Here is a 19,792-nt window from a genome sequence, read left to right on the forward strand (position 1 = left end):
GTATTTCTTTCCTTCCCTTCTTGAATAAGGGAACAACATTCGCTACCCTCCAGTCTACTGGGACCCCACCTGTAGCTAACGATGATGCTAAAATATCAAACAGGCTCCCTGTAGTTTCTTCTCTAGACTCCTGCTGTGTTCTTTGATACATATGGTCAGAACCAGGATATTTATCCACCTTTCTACATTCTAATACCTGTACATCCAACACCTCCTCTACTATGATATAGATTGTCCCCAAAGATATCATCACTAACTTCCATAAGCTCCCACACCAAGTCTTCTCGTATTTCTCTACAGGAAATACAGAGGAGAAATATCAATTGAGAACCTTCAGAATTTCCTGTGGTTCCGCATATACATATCCACTTTGGTCCTTGAAGGGTCATATTCTCACTGTAGTTATTTTCTTTTCCTTAATATATGTAAATAGACTCTTTGGATTCGTCCTGATATTCTCAGCCAAGGTTATCTCGTGCCCCCTTCTCACCCTCTTGATTTCCTTCTTCAGTAAACTCCTATAACCCCAGTATATGTCCATGGATTCCTTTGATCCTATCAACCTGGACCTTACTCGCACCTCCTCCTCTTTTTTTTGGTTAAAGCCTCAATATCTCTTGCTATCCAGGGTTCCCTCTTCATGACAACCTTGTCCGTCACCCTCACAGAAATATATAGACATTGAGCTCTTGCTATCTCACTTTTAAATGCCTCCCAGTTGCTGGAGGTCCCTTTGCCTGCAAACAAACTACCCCAAACAGCCCATGCAAGCTTCAGACTAATTCCATCAAAATTCACCTTGCCTCAAGTTAGAACTTGCACCTGTGGACCAGTATGTCCCTCTCCATAACTATAATAAAATTAATAGAACAATGGTAACTGGTCACAAAGTGCTCTCCCACTGTCACCTCAGTCACCTGTCCTGCTCTATTTCCCAAAAGTATGTCGAGTTTTGCCCCTTCCCGAGTAGGCCCCTCTACACACTGCTTGAGGTAACTTCCCTGAACACACTTAATACGTTCACCCAATCTACGCCCTTAATTCTGTGTCAGTCACAGTCTATGTTCCGAAAGTTAAAATCTCGTACAACGAGAATCCTATTGGCCTTGCAAGTCTCCCCAATCTCTCCACATATGTTTGTTCCTCGAATTCCCGTTGACTATTTGGGGGCCTATAGTAAAACCCCAATAATGTCACCATTCCCTCCATATTTCTTAGCTCCGCCCACAAAGCTTCACTGGATGATTCTTCAATTGTTTTATATCTGATCACAGCTATGATACTCACGTTAATCAAAAATGCAACTACCCCTCCGCTCCTTCCACCACCACTATCCCGCCAAAAGCAGCTATAACCTGGTACCTTAAGCTGCCAATCCTGTCTCTCGCTTAGTCCTGTTTGTGTAATGGCTATAATATCTCAGTCCCACGTACTTACACACGCACTGAGTTCATCAGCCTTAGCTGTCAGCCATCTTGCATTGAAACAGATGCAATTTAATCCAACAGGCTTTCCTTGCCCTCTGTCGTGTTCCAGTCTGACCTTTCTCTTCACTTTACTGTTTCTGATTACTGTATCTTCTTCCATCCTCGCACTTTTCTCCCTGCTGTTGAGGATCCCACGCTCAATAGCCTCCCCAGCCCCAGCCAATCTAGTTTGAGCCCTCCCTTGTAGCACGAGCAAACTTGCCTGGCAACATATTGGACTCCCTCCAGTTCAGGTATAGCCCGTCCCTCTTGAACAGTTTGCTTGTGCCCCACAAAAGATCCCAATGATTTAAAAATCTGAATCTCTGCGCCCTGCACCAATTCTTTAGCCACACATTCATCTGCCATAACCTTCTGTTCTTACCGTCACTAGCATGTAGTACTGGACGTAAACCCGATATTACCACAGTCATGATCCTGGCTTTTATATTTTTTCCTAGCTCTCTACAATCACTCTGCCGGACCTCATCCCTATTTCTACCACTGTCATTTGTACCAACGTGCACAATGACTTCTGGCTGCTGCCCCTCTCCCTTGAGAACGATTTGCATCCGCTCTGAGACACCTTGGACCCTGGCATGTGTGAGGCTACACACCATCCTGAATTCCCATTTGCAGCCACAGAATCCCACAGAATCTCCTGTCTGCACCCCCCGCCCCACCACTTTCGAGTCTTAGTAATTACTTCTGAAGTTATTCTGCTCACACAAGCTTCTGAAAATGTGATTCCTTCCCGGAACAGATGAAATTGGCTGAATTCCCTTTCCTTCAAGCAGTGGGGAGATTCCAATGAATCCTCATCCGGAATCCTCCATGAGTGATAAAACCGACTGCGCTTTCTTTTTGCTTGCACACATTGCTGTGATGAGGGATAGGGAAAGAGAAAGGGAGGATCAGACTGTTCCTTCTCAGACAGATTACACTTTTCCATCTCTAAGTTGATTCAATGACGTTATTACTCCCAAACTGGACCATGTGAAATCTCCTTGAACATTGTCTGAACGATATGACTCCATCACATTTCCTGCTTCATGTAGGTGCAATAACCAATAACCAATTTCAATAACCTATAATTAACCCTACTTGATTTGAGGATGTGTTTTTATGTGCCTGCGTAATATAAAAATAAAACGTTTAATGTCTTCACCATATCTGCGTTAAAATGCATGTGTTTTATTCTGAAAGAAATACAGAAATTGCTGGAAATGCTCAGCAGGTCTGGCAGCAGGTCTGAAGAGAAATGAGAGTTAACGTTTCTGGTCTAGTGACCCTGCATCAGAACTTGTCTTATTCTTAAATTACATCCCCAGTTTTATTCTCCCACACAAGAGGAAATATCCGTCAAATATTCACCAGCTGCACTCTCCTTGTGATCTTGTATGGTCAATAAGAACATCTCTCATTCTGAGGCCTAAACTGGTAATCCGTCATGTGCCTTCATCGGAAGGCCAAGTAAAGATAAGCATCTTTGTAATATTTGAAAGCAATTTAGCTTTTTTTTCAGTTGTGGGGATCATAACTTCAAACAATACATCAGATGTGGTCTCTGCTGCAGATGCAGGAAAATATCGCAAAGTTCAAACTCGATACCCATTGCACAAAACAGCACCATTCCGCTTCCCTTCCAAATCAATTGCTGCATCTTCAGAGCTACTTGATGTGATTCATCTACTAAGACACACAAATCCCTGTATACCACCAAGTTCTGCATTCTCTCTCCATTTAAATTATTTCCTGCTGGTTTATTGTTTCCCCAAAACACAAAGTTCCAGTCACCCACATTGTACTGCTTTTTTTTTGTCACAGGTTTACTCACTGCCCTCCCCTGTCTGTATGCCATTGCAGATGCTCTGCCTCAACTTGACACCTTATTGAATGTTTGTCCTGGTGTATGAGCAAACTGTGATCCAGTCCTTTCAGCCCCTTCATCCAAGGCATTAGTCTGGATTGTAATCTGTTGATAAACTCACACTGATCCCTGAGGAATTCAACTAGTTACAGCTTTCCAAGCTGAAAATTATCTCTACTCTATATTTCCAGCTGGTTATCCAGACCTTCCCTGTTCCTGTGTAGCTGCCCAGAAAGGTTGCATGGCCTCCTCCAGTGAGATGTAATTTAGTCATTGTGTTGAATGATGTATTCTATTCCTGTGTAACTCCACAGAGGGACAGAATGGTCCCCTCCCGTCTCATTATTACGCACCTGACTGGCTGAAAGGCGCTTTCCTCTCTCTCTGTAACAGCCTCGAGGGGCGAATTGGGAGTGCCATATGTGGGATAAGAGCATCACTTGGCCATTCGTCCTCTCCAACCTGATGCTCAGTTTAGAAACATCAGGGCTGGTCTGAGTGTAGCTGACCACTCCCTTCCTGTCTCTTGTCAATAAACATTGACTCTTCTGCCCATCAAAGATCAGTCAAGATCAGTCTTGAGTATCTTCAATGATCCAGTCTTCACTGTTCCCTGGGGAAGACAGCGCCACAGATTGCACAGTCCGAAGGAGAACAGAACAACGTTATCTCAAATATCAATGGGAGATCTTTTAATTTTAAAGTGTGTTAACCTCACAGAAGGTCGCCTCCTCTTCTGAGAAATAACAGCACAACAAATGGGAACAGACGTAGACTAATCAGCTCCTCAAACCTATCCCACAATCGCATTGATTGTTCAGTAAAGTATTTATCAAAATCAGCCTCCATTGCACTCTCCAAAAAAATATTCCTGTCATCTGACGGCCACACAGTATAGGAAATTGAAGATCATTAGGCCCATCTACTTTGCTGTTCGGACCTGCCTGACATGTTTCTCAACACAATGCCCCTACATTCTCAATATAACTCTTGACCCATGTTTTAATCAAAAATTATCTATCTCTGTATTAAAGATATGACTACCTGTATCTGATATTGGTGTGTATGTGTGTGTTTATCTGTTTCATCGCAGGACCCAGGGTGGCGGTGGAATGTTATATGTGCGTGTTTTGTATATATCTGTTTAATGGCAGGGCACAGGGTGGTGGTAGAGGGATGTCTGTGCTTCTGTGTGTAACTGTTTAATGGCAGGAGACAGGGTGGTGGTGGAGGGTTGTGTGTGTGTGTTTCTGTGTATATCAGTTTAATTGCAGGAGGCAGCGTAGTGGTGATGGGTTTTGTGCGTGTGTGTGTTTCTGTGTATGTCTGTTTAATGGCAGGAGACAGGCTGAAGTTGGTGGGTTGTTTTTAAACTGGACACCTGGGATCAGATGTGATTCACAAGAAAAAGTGTTGGATCCCCTTTTGTTTGTCATTTATATCAAAAACTTAGATTAGAATTGTAGAAGCCATGATTAGCAAATTTGCAGATGACATCAAGATTGGTTGTATCGTGGACAAAGTTATTTAATGTTTTACAGTCCGTGATTATAACGATATCTTGATCAATTGAATATGTGATTCGTCCAACTGTACAGTAGGGAAACAGACCCTTCGACTCATCCAAGCCGACCAGATATTCTGGATTAATCTTATCCTATTTTCCAGCATTCGTCCCATCTCCCTCTGAAACCTTCCAATTCATATACTCATGCCTTTTAAATGTTGTAATTGCACCATTCTCCACCACTTCCTCTGGCAGCTCATTTCATACACGCACTATGCTTTGCGTGAAAACGTTGCCCTCTAGGTCCCTCTTCAATCTTTCTCTTCTCACCTTAAACCTGTGCCCTTCAGTTTTGGTCTTCCCTACCCTGGGAGATAGACCTTGACTATCTACCCTTCCCAAGATTATATAAACCTGTAGAAGTTGCAAATGCGACTCCAATTAACACGAATGGCTATGCTTTCAGTCATCATGGGCCTAAATTCTGAAATTTAATCATGACACTTCTTCTATCTCCATCAAGTCACAATTCTAAAATGATTTTAATCCACGTGTTCAGACATATAATGAAACATCTCTGTCGGATTGGAAACTTGAACCTTTCGGGTCAGAGGAAGGGGCACTACCACTAATCAGCAATAGCCCCGAAAGCTGCAACATGATTCTCCTGTGTGCTTGCTCATCAGCCTGTTCTGACATGCTGTTACACACCTCCACAACAGGCAGGACATGAATCCAGATCATCTGCTCCAGAGATTGTGACACTAACACAGGTTCATGGAATGAAATCAAATCCAGAACTCTGGCACAGAGGCAGGGGCGCTTTCCATTACACAAGACTTAAACCATGTCCAGAATTTGGGTCATATTTTAAGTGTCAGCTTTCAGCTCTGCATGCATTTATTACATTCTGATTAACATTACAGTTATACACAGGCTACTGTTCTCATTGTTAAACAAATAAAAGGTATTAGACTCAACTACAGGATGATAATCGCATGTGCTCTGCTATTGAGATAAAATATGAACATCTATAATTGCTTGGCTATGATTTCGAGCTTAAATGGTTATTATCTGTTGTCTGCAATATTAGCAAAAGAAATCCTGCAGGCACACTCTGAAGGATCTCGAAAAGGTATCAATGCCGAACAACAGAGATGAGGAAAGAGCCCAGTTTCTGGCCAAAACACACTGGTCACTATTTCCAATCTCAGACATGTGGTTTCCGTCTTCCTAAAACCATTAAGTGATACAAGGCAACTGCTTACTTTCCAGCCTCTCCATAACCACTGCACAACCTGCCTACACAAGGCAAACCAACCTCTGGGTCTTTAGAAAACTCAAGGTTGGTATCTGTAGACCTTTGGTGAGGGGAGGGTCTTTTAAAGCTGAAGGGAGAGGATGAGGGGGCATTAATAACACTCACTGGGCTGAGGTGTGGCAGATGATGGTTAACTTGGATAAATGCGAGGTATTGCATTTTGGGAAAACAAACAAGGGAATGACTTATACAATTAATGGTAGTGCATGGGTAGAGTTATAGAACACAGGGATCCAAGGGTGCTCAGATCATTGACTTTAGAAGTTAGGAGTCATGCTGAGATTGTGCCAGACATTGAAAAAGCCTCTTCCATTGTACTGTGTGCAGTGCTGTTATAGGAAGGAGATAACGAAGCTGGAGAGTGTTCAGAAGAGTATTCCCAGAATGTTGCCAGGAACATCTCATCTTCTGCCTCGGGAGCCTACAAACACATGGCATGAGCATTCGATTAATTGATTTACAAATCTCCCCTCACCCATCCTGATCCCAGATCCAACCCTTCGAATCAGATCCACCCTCTCGAGGGGATCTACCTGTCCATCTTCCTTCCCATCTATACTCTCCACACTCCAATCCGACCTATTACTATCACCGTCTTCCACGTAGTGCCTACCTTTCTCCCTTCCTCACCCCACCAGCCCCTTTCCCCCTTCGCAGTTCTGAAGAAGGGTCCTATCTGAAATGTTGACTCTCTTGCTCCTCGGATGCTGTCTCACCTGCAATGCCTTTTCCACCACCACATTTTATCAACTCTGAATTCTCCAACATCTGCAGTCACCATTGTCTCTTAGGTTAACATGCAATGCCGTCTGTCTGCTTTAACTCCACGTTGTCTTAGGAACATTTTCTCTCCTGATTATGGACTATAAAAGTTCTCTCAATATCTTACTGATATTGTAATGTCTGAGCAGTGGTTGCAGGATGTATGTTTCCATTTATAAATAGAGAAGCATGTTAATGTTCCGATAAAACACCAGGATTACTCCCATATCCAAGTCAGATTGAATGATTATACTCAATTGATCTACCAACGCCAACATTTGTTCCCTCAGTCACCCTCACATATCCTATCCAGAATATGTAAATTTTAATTTTTTTTTAGTTTTAGTAAAACAGTATTGAACTGTATTCCATGTATTACCCCGTAGTATGAGTAGGAGCATCACCGACAGCACTAACAGGGATGAGCAGTTCCAGAGAGAGGGGGAGGAGAGATCAGAATCTGAGACTGGAATGTTCCAACAATGGACAGGAATATATTCTCAGGCCTTTACTGGCTTTCCCAGCCTTGGATATCAAGAGCATCACGGATCCAGGATACCCTTTGAAATATTCAAGGTGGTTGATATCCCATCCTCGCGATTGTTGGTGTTCCTTGAAAGTCATTCTAACTGTCCATTAAAGCCGGTTAAAATGAATTGCTGCTCATACTATTTAAAATATGAAAAGTTGGAAGTCAACATTTTCAGTTCCAACCAAAACTTCCATTCGTTAGAAATAATAACTGGTAAATTACCATTTAAAAATTTCTCACCAGTATGCGGGCAGGAAGTAGACTGTTATAAAACTCTATAATCCTTCTAGCCCTGCACAGATGTGCATTTCCATAACCTCTCCACTCACTAATCCTGTCCGATACCACTAACAAGGTATCCCAGTCTCCTCCTCAGCCTCATTGCAACTTCTGTGTAAACCATTATTTTTGCCTTTGTTAAATCCAGATACATCTGTTTCAAGACCCTTCTAACCACATATACATTAGAAAATAATTGCATTTGAGATATTTCTCTTGTTCTCTGCACAGACTCTGTCAGACGGGAAGATAGTGCATGGTGTTTAAGTCATTCACTCACAATCTAGAGCCACAGAATAATAATCTGTTGATATGTCATGAAGGAAATTGGTGCCATTGAAATGAACCCAACATCATTATTTATAAAAAGCCCATCTGCTTATCTCATGCCCTTGAGACGGCAATGGTCATCCTTCCCTGGTCAGGTCTCTGTGTGACTGCAAACCCACAGCAATATTTTTTTTTACTCCTTACTGTCCTGCGAAACAGCTGAACCAGCCACTTAGTTCAAGATCAGCACAACCTGCTGGCCTGGCCAGGGCTGCACACATCCCGTGAGGGAAGAACAAAAAGAAAGGTAGCTCTCTCCCTCTGCCTGTTTCCCATATTCCTACAGCTCATTTTCAGTCAGGTTGGTGACCATTCCTTATTTCAAGTGCATTCTTTCTTAGTCTCTCCCTAACAATGATGTTCATCTTCATTAGCACATCTGGTGCTGGCTTTGTTGATGCTGACATTCAGATGTAAGGAATTTCTAAATTCCACATCATTCCCAGTGCATAGAGAAGGAATAGGGTTTTTATGGAACAGGAAAGAAACGGAGATGTCTCAGTGAGGAAAATTAGTTATTGCAATCAACCCTGATCGTGTTGTTGAGGCATTCTTTGGGATATTGTGGACTGATTTTCTCTCCTTTATAAAGAATGATCGCTTGCCACAGAGACAGTGTAACGAAGTTTCTCCAGACTAATCCCTGGTCTGATGTTACCATGAGGAGTGAGTGAAGATTAATCTCCAGTGCTGAGAAATAATGAGAGCTGATTGTATTGAACCTTGAGGGGGAGCGACAGTCACGATGTTCTCAATAGACACTGACATGGTGATTAAATTCCATGACTTATGTTTTACTTGGGTTACATGATTGTCGATAGTTTAAGAGCCTCTGAGAATATTCTCTCACACTACCCCACTCCCCACGTCGATTGAGAGAGACAGAGGGCCAGTCTTTGAATTAACTCTCCCTACGTTAAAATGGTTCGTCTCGTGTGTGATGCTGCACACAACGTCATGTTATTCTCAATACTGACAGCAGCCACGATACCTTCATTAGAAAACAGTTACCTATTCCTACCATCTTCTGACCTCCATGGAGAACATGTGCCTGTGTTCTTGGAGATGGAAGATGCCTCCTTGAGATTTGGCACAAATCATCTGGCTTCCTTCCTCACTGCCAGGAAACCACAACATGCTGGTATTGGAATTTCTTTCTGGAACAGTTCGATTTGGTTGAATTCCCTTTGCTTCGGGCTGTGGAGAGATTCCAATGAACCCTCGTTAGGAATCCTTCACAAGTGGTAAAGATAACTCAGGGATTTTATGGTCTCACGCTTTGCTATCGGGCGGGACAAATAAGAGACAGGGATCAATCGGCTGCTCCTTCTCAGTTTTGGAACATTATTTCTCCCTCCCTGTGTTGAACCATGCAATAATGTCAACCGAACACCAAACTGGGACATGTACGATCTCCATGAACATTCTCTGGAAAAGATTATAATGGGTTATATGCAGGTGCATCATCGCTGTTGTTGTACATAGTGCCTGTCATTAGTAAAATAAATGTCCCCGCTTTATAACTTGATGTCATGTTTATATGCATTTGCGTAATTTGTAAATATTTGGTCTGTACCTTCATAATATGTGCGTTCATATCAATACATCTTATTCATAAATTTATTCTCTAGCTTTAGTCTCCTTAACAAGAGAAAACGTTCATCCAGCTGATAAACTTTCCAGAACGTCATGTATGGCTCAATAAAATTTCTCATCTAAGATCGAAACTGATAATTCCCCAGAACAAAACACCTTCATTCCAGGATTGAGTAAAAGGAAACAGCTTTGAAAATCTTCTGAAAGAATTATATCCTTTTTTTAGTGTAGTGGATCAAAATTGCACATAGCGTTTTAGATGTGGTCTCAGCAATACCCTTTGCCAGAAACAGCATAATTCCACTTACCTTCCAAATCACTTGCTGCATCTGCAGACTGACTTCATATGATTCATGTACCAGGATCATGGAAAACGCCTATATACAGGGTTCTGCAATTTCTCCCCATTTAAACTGACTACCATAGTTTTAACTTTCCTTCCAAAATGGACAACTCGCGGTATGTTATTTCTGCTGAAGTCTTGCTCACTAACCTTCACTGTCTGTATCACAATGCAGACTCACTACCTCCATTTGACGACATATTAAATTGGCATCTTGGTTTACGAGCTAATTGGGCTTCAAGCCATTTCGTCCCCTTCCTCCAGATCTTTGATACAGGTTATTGGTCATTGATAACCCCACAGTGATCTCTGAGGCACTCCATAAATTACAGTCTTGCAACCTGAAAATGAACATTTATCTCTACTCTATTTTCTGTTCACGAAAGCTTCCCTGTTCCTGTGCAGCAGTTCAAGCGGGTTGAATGGCCTCCTCCTGGGCTGTGTAATGTACTCAACGAACTGAATTACTTCATTCCATATTCATGTGTAACGCCTTCGAAGTGCAGAATGGTCTCCTCCCGTCTCATTGTAACAATCCTGCCTGACAGAATGGGATAGTCCCCTACCCTGTAACAGCATCAAAATGTGGATTGAGAGAACAACACATGGGGTAGGGGCAGCAGTATATCTCTGTAAAGTATCTAGGCGTGGATTGAGAGAACAATACATGGGGTGGGGCAGCAGTATACTAGCGTAACAGATCGAGGGGTGGATTGAGGGAACAACACGTGGGGTAGGGGCAGCAGTATATCTCTGTAACAGCCTCGTGGGGTGGATTGAGGGAACAGCACATGAGGTAGGGGCAGCAGTATATCACTGTAACAGCCTCGAGGGTGGATTGAGGGAACAACACGTGGAGTAGGGGCAGCGGTATATCTCTGTAACAGCCTCGAGGGTGGATTGAGGGAACAACACATAGGGTAAAGGCAGCGGTACATCTCTGTAACAGCCTCGAGGGCGGATTGAGGGAATAACACATGGGGTAGGGACAGCAGTTGGTCATTCGGCTGCACCATTCAGAATGCTCATGGCTGATCCGATTGCGTCTGACCATCCGTCTCCTGTCCAGCAAAGATCAGTCGAGCTCAGCGGTTGAATATCTTCAATAACCAAGTCTTTACTGCTCCATGAGTTTGAGGTCACCACAGAGAGCACAATACTATTTCATTGCGGGACCCGTTATTTTAAACTGTGTTTCCCCAATATCAAATCGCCACCACGTTTCGGGTAAAAAGATACAGTAATTAGGAATAGACAGACACTATTCCGCACTCCAAACCTGTCCCACATTCCCACTGTCTCTTTCTGATCAAATACTTATCAAACTCAGCTTCTGCCGCTGTCTCAGGAAGAGAATACCTGATAGCATCACACCACACGAGAATTAGAAAAGAAGCATAATTAGGCCATTCGACCCATCGAGTCCGATATGCCGTTCAATAATTTCTTATATGCTCCTCAAACTCATTCTTCTGCCTTTTGCCTTGAATCCTAAATCCCCTTATAAATTAAAAACTGATCTATTTGTGTCTTAATGAGACGAGTGTCTGTGTGTGTCCATCTGCTTGTTATATGAGGATTTGTTTGCCTACGTCTGTCTGTGTATCAACCTATGTATTTCTATCTGTGTTTGTTTCTATTGTGTGTGACTGTACATATCTTTGTGTGCTTCTATATGTGTGTATGCTTGTCGCCTTGTACATATTGTACATGTTATTATATTGGGGTATTTACGAATATTTCTAAGTAATTCTATGACTGCATCATTGCGCAGAGAGGTGTCTGTTTTTTTATTTGAGAGTGAGAGAGCTGACGCTGGAACTGCCAGAGAGCTGACGCTGGAACTGCCAATGGGTTTAAAGTGAGAATTGCACTTCGCTGTTCATTGCTCCTTACTCGGTTGGTTGGACGTGGATGTTTCAGAATCTCCACACATGTCGCCCCAATCCTCTTCAGCTTGTACCAAGGTCCTCCCCACAAGGCGTGTGGAGGGGAGAGGGAACAGATATCAGGCACCCCACCACCTGGGTTGGCCTTCTTCTGTCCTATTCCAGGCTATTTCTCCTGGAATGGGAGAAAGGGAGGGAGGATGTGAGGGTGGGAGAGGGTGGCCCTGCTGTTAGTGCTTGTCCAGATGGGGTGACATGGTGAGGTGTCCTGAGTGAGTCAGTCCACAGTGTTGCATTCATGTCGTGTTATTAGTGTGGAGGCTATTGCATAAGTGACAGAGAAAGTGGGTGAAGCAAGTTGCTGAATTCAATAGTGAGAGTGTTCGTGCCTGAGCCTTATTCGGAGATAGAGCTTGAACCTTGTTCGGGGTCGTGCTATAACAGATATACAGTGAGTATGAGGGGGCAGACAGAATACAGTGACACTTTTCCAGGCAGAGCGGGGAAGATTATTGGTGCTTGTCCAGTATTGTTGGACATTTATTCAGATCATCCCAGCGTCGAGGTGAGCCTCCCCCGAATGTCTTGTCCATGTGTATCATTAATAATGACACAGACCATGTCCCTCAGCTTTCACAGAATCAGTTTATGTAGAGCTTACAGATAGCAAGGAGAAGCAAACATTGCTGTTTTATATATTTAAACCAAAACGGTAGCAGAAAATCTGAACATCATGTGCTCTGGAAATAACACATGCAAGTATTGGGAATACTGCAGTTTTATTGGATGGTCTCAAGTTGCATCTAAACTGCGTTAACTAAGTTTCTGCTCATGCTGTGAATAAGTGCATATGAGGTGGGTTGAAGTGTGTGTTGTGAAACAAAGTAGAGAGCAGGTTATTTCGGAGTTGGTGTTGTGTGGTAAGAAAGCCTTATTTCTAACCTTACTCTGAAACAACTTTTGAGGAATAGTGACGTTAATAAGGTGCATTTTGCATGGCGTCCGCATACAATATGAAATGTGTGAACATTCTGGTCAAACATCATGGAAGCCTGGAGGGTAGAGGGTCAAGTTCGCTCCAGTAAATTGGGAAAATACAATATAACATTCAGTGGGAGACAAGCAATGTTTGTTCGAGTTATAGAGTCCTAGAGCACGGACACAGGTCCTTCAGCTCAAAGTGGTCCATTCTGAACAAAATGTCCATTCACACCAACCCGTTTCCCTGCCATTGCCCTGTATCCTTCTAGTCCTTTCCTATCCGTGTAGTTGTCCAAATGCCTTTTAAATGTTGTTAATGTATCCATCTCAACCACTTCCCCTGGCAGCTCATTCCAAATGCATACCAAGATGTGTGTAAAGATCATTGCTCGTCATTTTCCCTTTTATTCTTACCCCCCTGACCTTAAACTGATGCCCTCTCGTCCGTGATTGCTGTCCAACCCTGGGAAGAAAATACTGGGTGCATTCACTCTATCCATGCCTCCTGTGATCGTTTAAGCGTCTATAAGATCCCTCTCAATCTCATATACTCTAAAGTAAAAAGTCCTAGCTTGTCCAACCTCTCCCTAAAACTCAGACCATTAAGAGCTTGGCAACATCCTTGTCAATTTCTTCTGCACTCTTACCAGTTTAATAACATCCTTCCTATAGCAAAGTGAACAAAACTGATCATGACGCTTCAAATATTGCCTCACCAGCGTCTAGTATAACTGCGACGTAACTCTTCAACTTCGATACTCAGTGCTCTGACTGATGAAGGCCAGTGTACCAAAAGCCTTCTTCACTGCCCTGTCTACCTGTGAATCAACTTTCAGAGTACCGTGCACCTGACCACCAAGGTTCCTCTGCTCCACTGCACTCCTTAAGGCCCAACCATTCATCATGAAACTCCAACCTTGACTCGACTTTCTAAAATGCTTACACCAATCTTACACCGATCTGTACTAAACTGCATTTTCCATTTCTCAGTCCACTTCTCCAGCTGATCAAGGTACTGCTGAAATTTCTGAAATTCCTGATAACCTTCCTCATTCTCCATGATGCTACCCCTTTTAGTGTCGTCATCAAACTTACAAATCATGCCTGTGCATTCCCATCTAGATCATAGATATATGTTATATATATATATATATATATATATATATATACATATATATATATATATAATATATGTATATAACATATTACATACATCTATGATGAGGATGAGAGAATATATGTATATATATATACATACACACATCTATATATAGAAACAAACAATGATCCCAACACCGACCCCTGAGGTATTCCACTATTCACAGGTCTCCAGTCTGACAAGCATTATTCCGATATTACCCTCTGCTTCCTACCACCAAGCCAGTTGTGTATCTAATTTACCAGTTACCCTTCGATTCCAGGTGATCAAACATTCCAGAGTAGCTGATCTTCTGTAACTTTATCAAAGGCCTTACTGAAATCCCTATAGACTATGTATACCATTCTTCCTCATCACTGTTCCTCGTCACTTCATCAAAGTACTGTAACAAGTTTGAGAGCCATGATCTCTCATGCACAACGCCATGCTGACTGCTGCCAATCAAACCCTGTCTTTCAAGTGCATGTACAGAGGAACCACGATTGTCCAAATATCAATTATCCAAAATTTGAATGATCCGAAGGGGACCTCAAGGTCCCGATAGAAACATTATGTCTTTCAACCCTGATTGCGTCGATTGTTTGTAGGTGCAATGATTAAAAAAAAAAACCTTGTCTCACTAAAATGCTGCCAAGAACAGTCCAGTCACCGTCTCCAAAAGTCTGACCTCCCGCCTTCTCTGTCTCTATCACCCCACACATTCCATGGAATTTTACACAGGGGTTTTCTCTAAACACCCCCTTCCCCAGATAACTGCGCCAACATTGTCCTGTCCACAGCAAAGGTGAAATTTGTCAAAACGTGTGTGTGTGTGTGTGTGTGTGTGTGTGTGTGTGTGTGTGTGTGTGTGTGTGTGTGTGTGTGTGTGTGTGTGTGTGTGTGTGTGCTATTTGATGAGTTACCCGACAATGACAGCAGCAGCAGCAGTTCTGTTGGTGTACAGTCCGGCTGCCCCGGGGAGGTGGTTGAGGATGGCAGTTTGTGGGTACAGCGTTAGGGGGCGGATGGGGACCCAGACGGGAGTCCAAAGATGGGTAGGGATGATTGGTGGTGTTGGGTTTGGGGGCGCAGGGTTAGAGGCGTGCGGGGGTGTGGATGGGACTTGGACAATGGGTGGGGATGATTGGGCTTGCGGGGTTAGGGGACTGATGTTGGTGTTGCAGGGTTAGGAACGGGCATGGGCAGACGGGAGTTGCGTTGGACGGGGATGTGGGCAGGTGGGGGCAGGGTTGGGGTGGGAGCAGACAAGGTTGGGGCGGGCGGGGGCAGGCGGTAGCATGGGGTGGGAACGGGTGAGGATGTGGTCGTGCGGCTGGTGGTATGGGAGCAGGCGTGTTTGGTGTGCGTGGAGGCAGACAGGGACGTGGAGTGGGAGTGGACGGGGTTGTGGGCGGGCGGGGGGCGGGTTGGGTGTGGACAGGGTTCGGGGTGGGCGGGGCATAGATGGGGCAGGGTGGGAGTGGACAAGGCGGGGTGGGAGCGGATGCAGGGTGGGGTCTCGCACGCAGTGTGCTTTTGCCTTGTCTCCTGAAGAGGGAGCAGACTTCACAGAAAACTCCGAGCCCCAGAGTAAATCAATTAACCGAATAATCAATTATCTCAATGAAGTAGTGCTCCGTCCATCTCAATCGGATAATCAAGTTTCCTCTGTATATCTTATCTCAGAATCTTCTCAAGTAACTATCTACTACTGATGTTAGTTCTACTGGTCTATAGCTCCCAGGTTTATCTTTGTTGCCCTCCTTGAATAAGGGCACAGCATTCAGTATCATCCAGTCCTCCGGGACCTCACCCGTTGGCCAGCAAAGTTGGAAAAGTACCAACCAAGGCTCCCGTAATTTCTTCTCTATCCACCTGCAGAATTCCTGAATAGATCTGGTCAGGATCAGGAGATTTATAGAAGTGTTGCAAAGTCTTTCTTGAACTTAAAAACACCACAGAGTGAGCAAGTGACTTATTGATGGTTAACGTAACAAATTAAAGATTATATTAATCATAGGAAGTGACTTCAGAAGAATTCCAGAAATTGTGGAAACCTGAGAATTCTCAGAAATTGTTGATTCAGAAAAGGAGGGCCATGAAGCTGTTAAGGAATCAAAATGCGAACATGCATGCTAACAAACAGGAACACAAAGACTGCAGCAATCTACTATCTATAATTCAAAGGAAACAAAATAAAAGCAATGTCAAATGTGGAAATTTGTAATCGGGAGAGGAGAGTTTATTGTGGAGAACAAGGAAATGGCCAAGAAAATAACCAGAAAATCACCCAGAAAACCAAGTGATCAGATAGAGCTTATGGGACTAAAGACATAAAGCCAATTTATATCAGTAACAGGGCTGTACATGAAAGTGTAACTAGATTGAGCATTGCGAAGTCTGACAAAACAGATTTACTTCGTATCAAAATGCCAGAAATAAGGCACCAATGGAAGTATTAAATGCGTAGTCGATGACTGTGTTTTATTTTCCTGTACATCCTGCAGAGACTGGAAGCCATTGTAGACTAATGGAAGGTAGTAGCTGTGTTCCAAGCATTTTAGATGAATGGAAGGGATCCAAGCAAATATTTGTGATTCGGAGGATTTGGTGTTGGATTGGGGTCGACAACATTAAAAATCACGCAACACTAGGTTGTAGTACAACAGGTTTAATTGGAGGCACAAACTTTCAAAGTTTACAACCACCTGATGAAGAAGCAGAGCTTCGAAGGCTAGTAGTAGCGAATAAACCTTTTGGACTATAACCTGGTTTTGTGTGATTTTTAACCTTATCATTTATGGTTATCATAAATGATGGAGATGAGAATGTGGAGGGGAGATTGGGGGATGGTGTGATAAATCAGTTTGAGTTGGACACAAAGATTGGCCGAGTGGTTGGCAGCGAGGAGGAAGGCCGCATGTTGCAGGAAGATACAGACGGAATGGTCAGAACTGCAGATCGACGGCAGATGAAATGTAACGCTGATAAATATGAGTTGATGCACTTTGGGAGAAGGAACCAGGCAGGGGAGGACTCAATGAATGGCAGCATACTAGGAATCTCAGAGGGTGCTTTTCCACACATCCCTGAATGTGGATGAACAGGTTAATAGTCGAGCTAAAAAGGCTTAGGAGTCGTAGACATAGATTATAAGAGTTATACAGGAGTTTGCTTAGTTCAAGATGGTATGCAGCGTGCAGTTCTGGATACCACATTATGAAATGATGTCATTACACTGAGGGGGGTGGGGTTTGGTGGGGATTCACCAGGATGTTCCCTGGGATGGAGAGAATCAGCAATGGAGGGAGGCTGGATAAGCTCGATTGTTTACTTTGGAGCAGAGGAGGCTGAGGCGACGTGATTCAGAAGGATAAGATTACGAGGGGCATGGACAGAGTGGATAGACATCACCTGTTCCTTTTAGTCAAGAACAAAGGAACAAGTGAAGTGCTTGGGGTTTAGAGAGAATTTAAAGATATTTTGTCACCCAGAAGATGGGGTCCGGAAGAGAGAGAATGGTTGTCACGGGTAACTCCACAACAACGCAAAGTCCTTGGACGAGTTTTTGCAGAGTCATAACATGCATGGTTCTGGGCCTCATGTCAGAAGGTGGGACCAATGTCGATCGTGCTGTATTTCAAACGATATGGAGTCTGTGTTTCTGTGATTGTATGATTGTGGAATGCTGATCATTAAACTGTTTAAGACAGAAATTGATGCTTTCCGAAGAGTATATCAATGAGAGTTATACGAGTGAACTATAATAACTTCTAAAGATATGCCAGTGTGAAAGGTAAGATAAAGCAATTGCAGCTCAGTACAGCCTGAAACCAGAGAATAGAGAATGGAGAACAGGGAAATGGCAGAACTATGAAGCAACTACTTCATTCTGTCTTCACAGAAGATACCAACGCAAAAAAAAACCTTCCCAGCAATACCATGAAATTTTAGTCTGGTGAGAAAAAGTGAATAGAATGAAATAGGCAACTAAACAGTTCGAGAGAAAGTATTGTTACAGAACATAATGGGCATAGACAAAGTCAACACAGATTTATGAAATGGGAATCATATTTGAGAAAGTGAATTTTAGCAAAATTATAAAGAAGCTATCTATGCAATACGATTGGATTTTCAGAAAGCTTTTGGACAAATTCCCAAGCCTGTTGTGCAAATTTGAATCCTATGGGACTGGGGCTAATATATGGTCATGCTTTTAGAATGGGAGAGCTGGCAGGGAACAGTGAGTAGGAATAAAACTTTTTTTTAGAATGGAAGGCTTGGAGGATATAGCAAGGATCGGGGTTTGGGACCTGCTATTCCCAATACACATCATATCTTTGGTTGAGGGGCTCAAATGCAATATTCCCAAGTCTGCTGATGGCATTAAACGATGTTGGATTGTGAGTGGGTGAGCATGATGTCAAAAAGCTCCAAGCTGATTGAGACAACTTCAGACAACTGTGCAACTACGTGCCAGATGGAGAGCAATGGTGGGAGATGTGACGTTGTGCACTTGGTTGGGAACAATAGAATGCCAGCCGATCAATTGAAAATGGATTGATTGAAAAATGTTGATCTATAAAGGATCTGAAGCTGCATTTTTGTTTCCTTCTGCGCCGATCTATGAATGCCATGCTGGGCTGTGAGTTCTGAAACCAGAAGTCAATACTGGGAATGGCACTGACACGCTGACCACTGTGCACAGACCCACCAAGTGGATAGCTGTAACATTGAAAAGGATTTGGATCTCTTTATACACCAGTCACTGAAAGCAATATTGCAGGAACAGAAAGCAGTTTGGAAGATAAATCGCCCATTGACCTTCATTTCAGGAGTATTTGAGTAGAGGAGTAAAGGTGTCTTACTGCAGCTGTACAGGCCCTTGGTGAGACCCCATCTCGAACATTGTGGATAGACAGAGAGCAAGAGTATCGTGTGAAGATAGAGGATCAGATATCATTCCATGTTTTTCTCCAATAACACGGTAGTTGTATTCCTGTGGAATACCGTGTTGTAGAAAATCGTGCAATATTAATAATGCGGTCTATGGGAAAAAGTGGGGAACGGGAAACCCCCCCCCCCCAAATATAAATCAGCAAAAACCAAAAATTTAAGTTAATCTAACACACACGAGCATAGCTTAAGAAAATCTTTAAATCATATATTGTAATGAAACAATGCTGTAAATGTTGCACTTTCACCCTAATGCCACTGACTACAGCACTGTACCTTTCACCAAGCTCTTCGCCAGAAAGGACGTGAGCTGACTGACCACATGATGCTGTCATGGAATTCCGTTTTGAAATAAAGGTCCGTCTAAATGTAGACTACAATTCCTAGTTTCAGTCTCAGTTTCAAGGCTTGCAGAGCAGATTGCATTCCTGCTTTAGTGAACACACTGAGGGTGCATTTTGCAGACAGAGGATCCTGAGGCTGGATTTTGCTGATCAACTGGTGCCGCGGATGGAATTGCGTTACAGTGAATGGGAGCTCGCTTTATAAAGAGGATGCACAATTCACGAATTGTGATGCAAACAAGTTGTGTTTAATAAACATGCGTTATCGGAGAACTGCCTGTATATTGAAGGGAGGATCAAAATTGATGGACCAAAGCAATTACTGCAGTTCCCATTTTATCTCGTCCGACGTTTAAGCATGTTAAATGATATGAACACTGTATGTGGCAAATCGAACTGAGGAGATTTTCTCCACTATCTAGAATGGGGGATGCTCAATGTGTTGAATGACCTCTTCCCTTCCCGATGTTTCTATGCA

The sequence above is a fragment of the Chiloscyllium plagiosum genome, unplaced genomic scaffold (genome assembly GCF_037043375.1).
Source record: "Chiloscyllium plagiosum isolate Xiang-an unplaced genomic scaffold, Cpla_swu_hap1 HiC_scaffold_37, whole genome shotgun sequence".
Classification (NCBI taxonomy): domain Eukaryota; kingdom Metazoa; phylum Chordata; class Chondrichthyes; order Orectolobiformes; family Hemiscylliidae; genus Chiloscyllium; species Chiloscyllium plagiosum.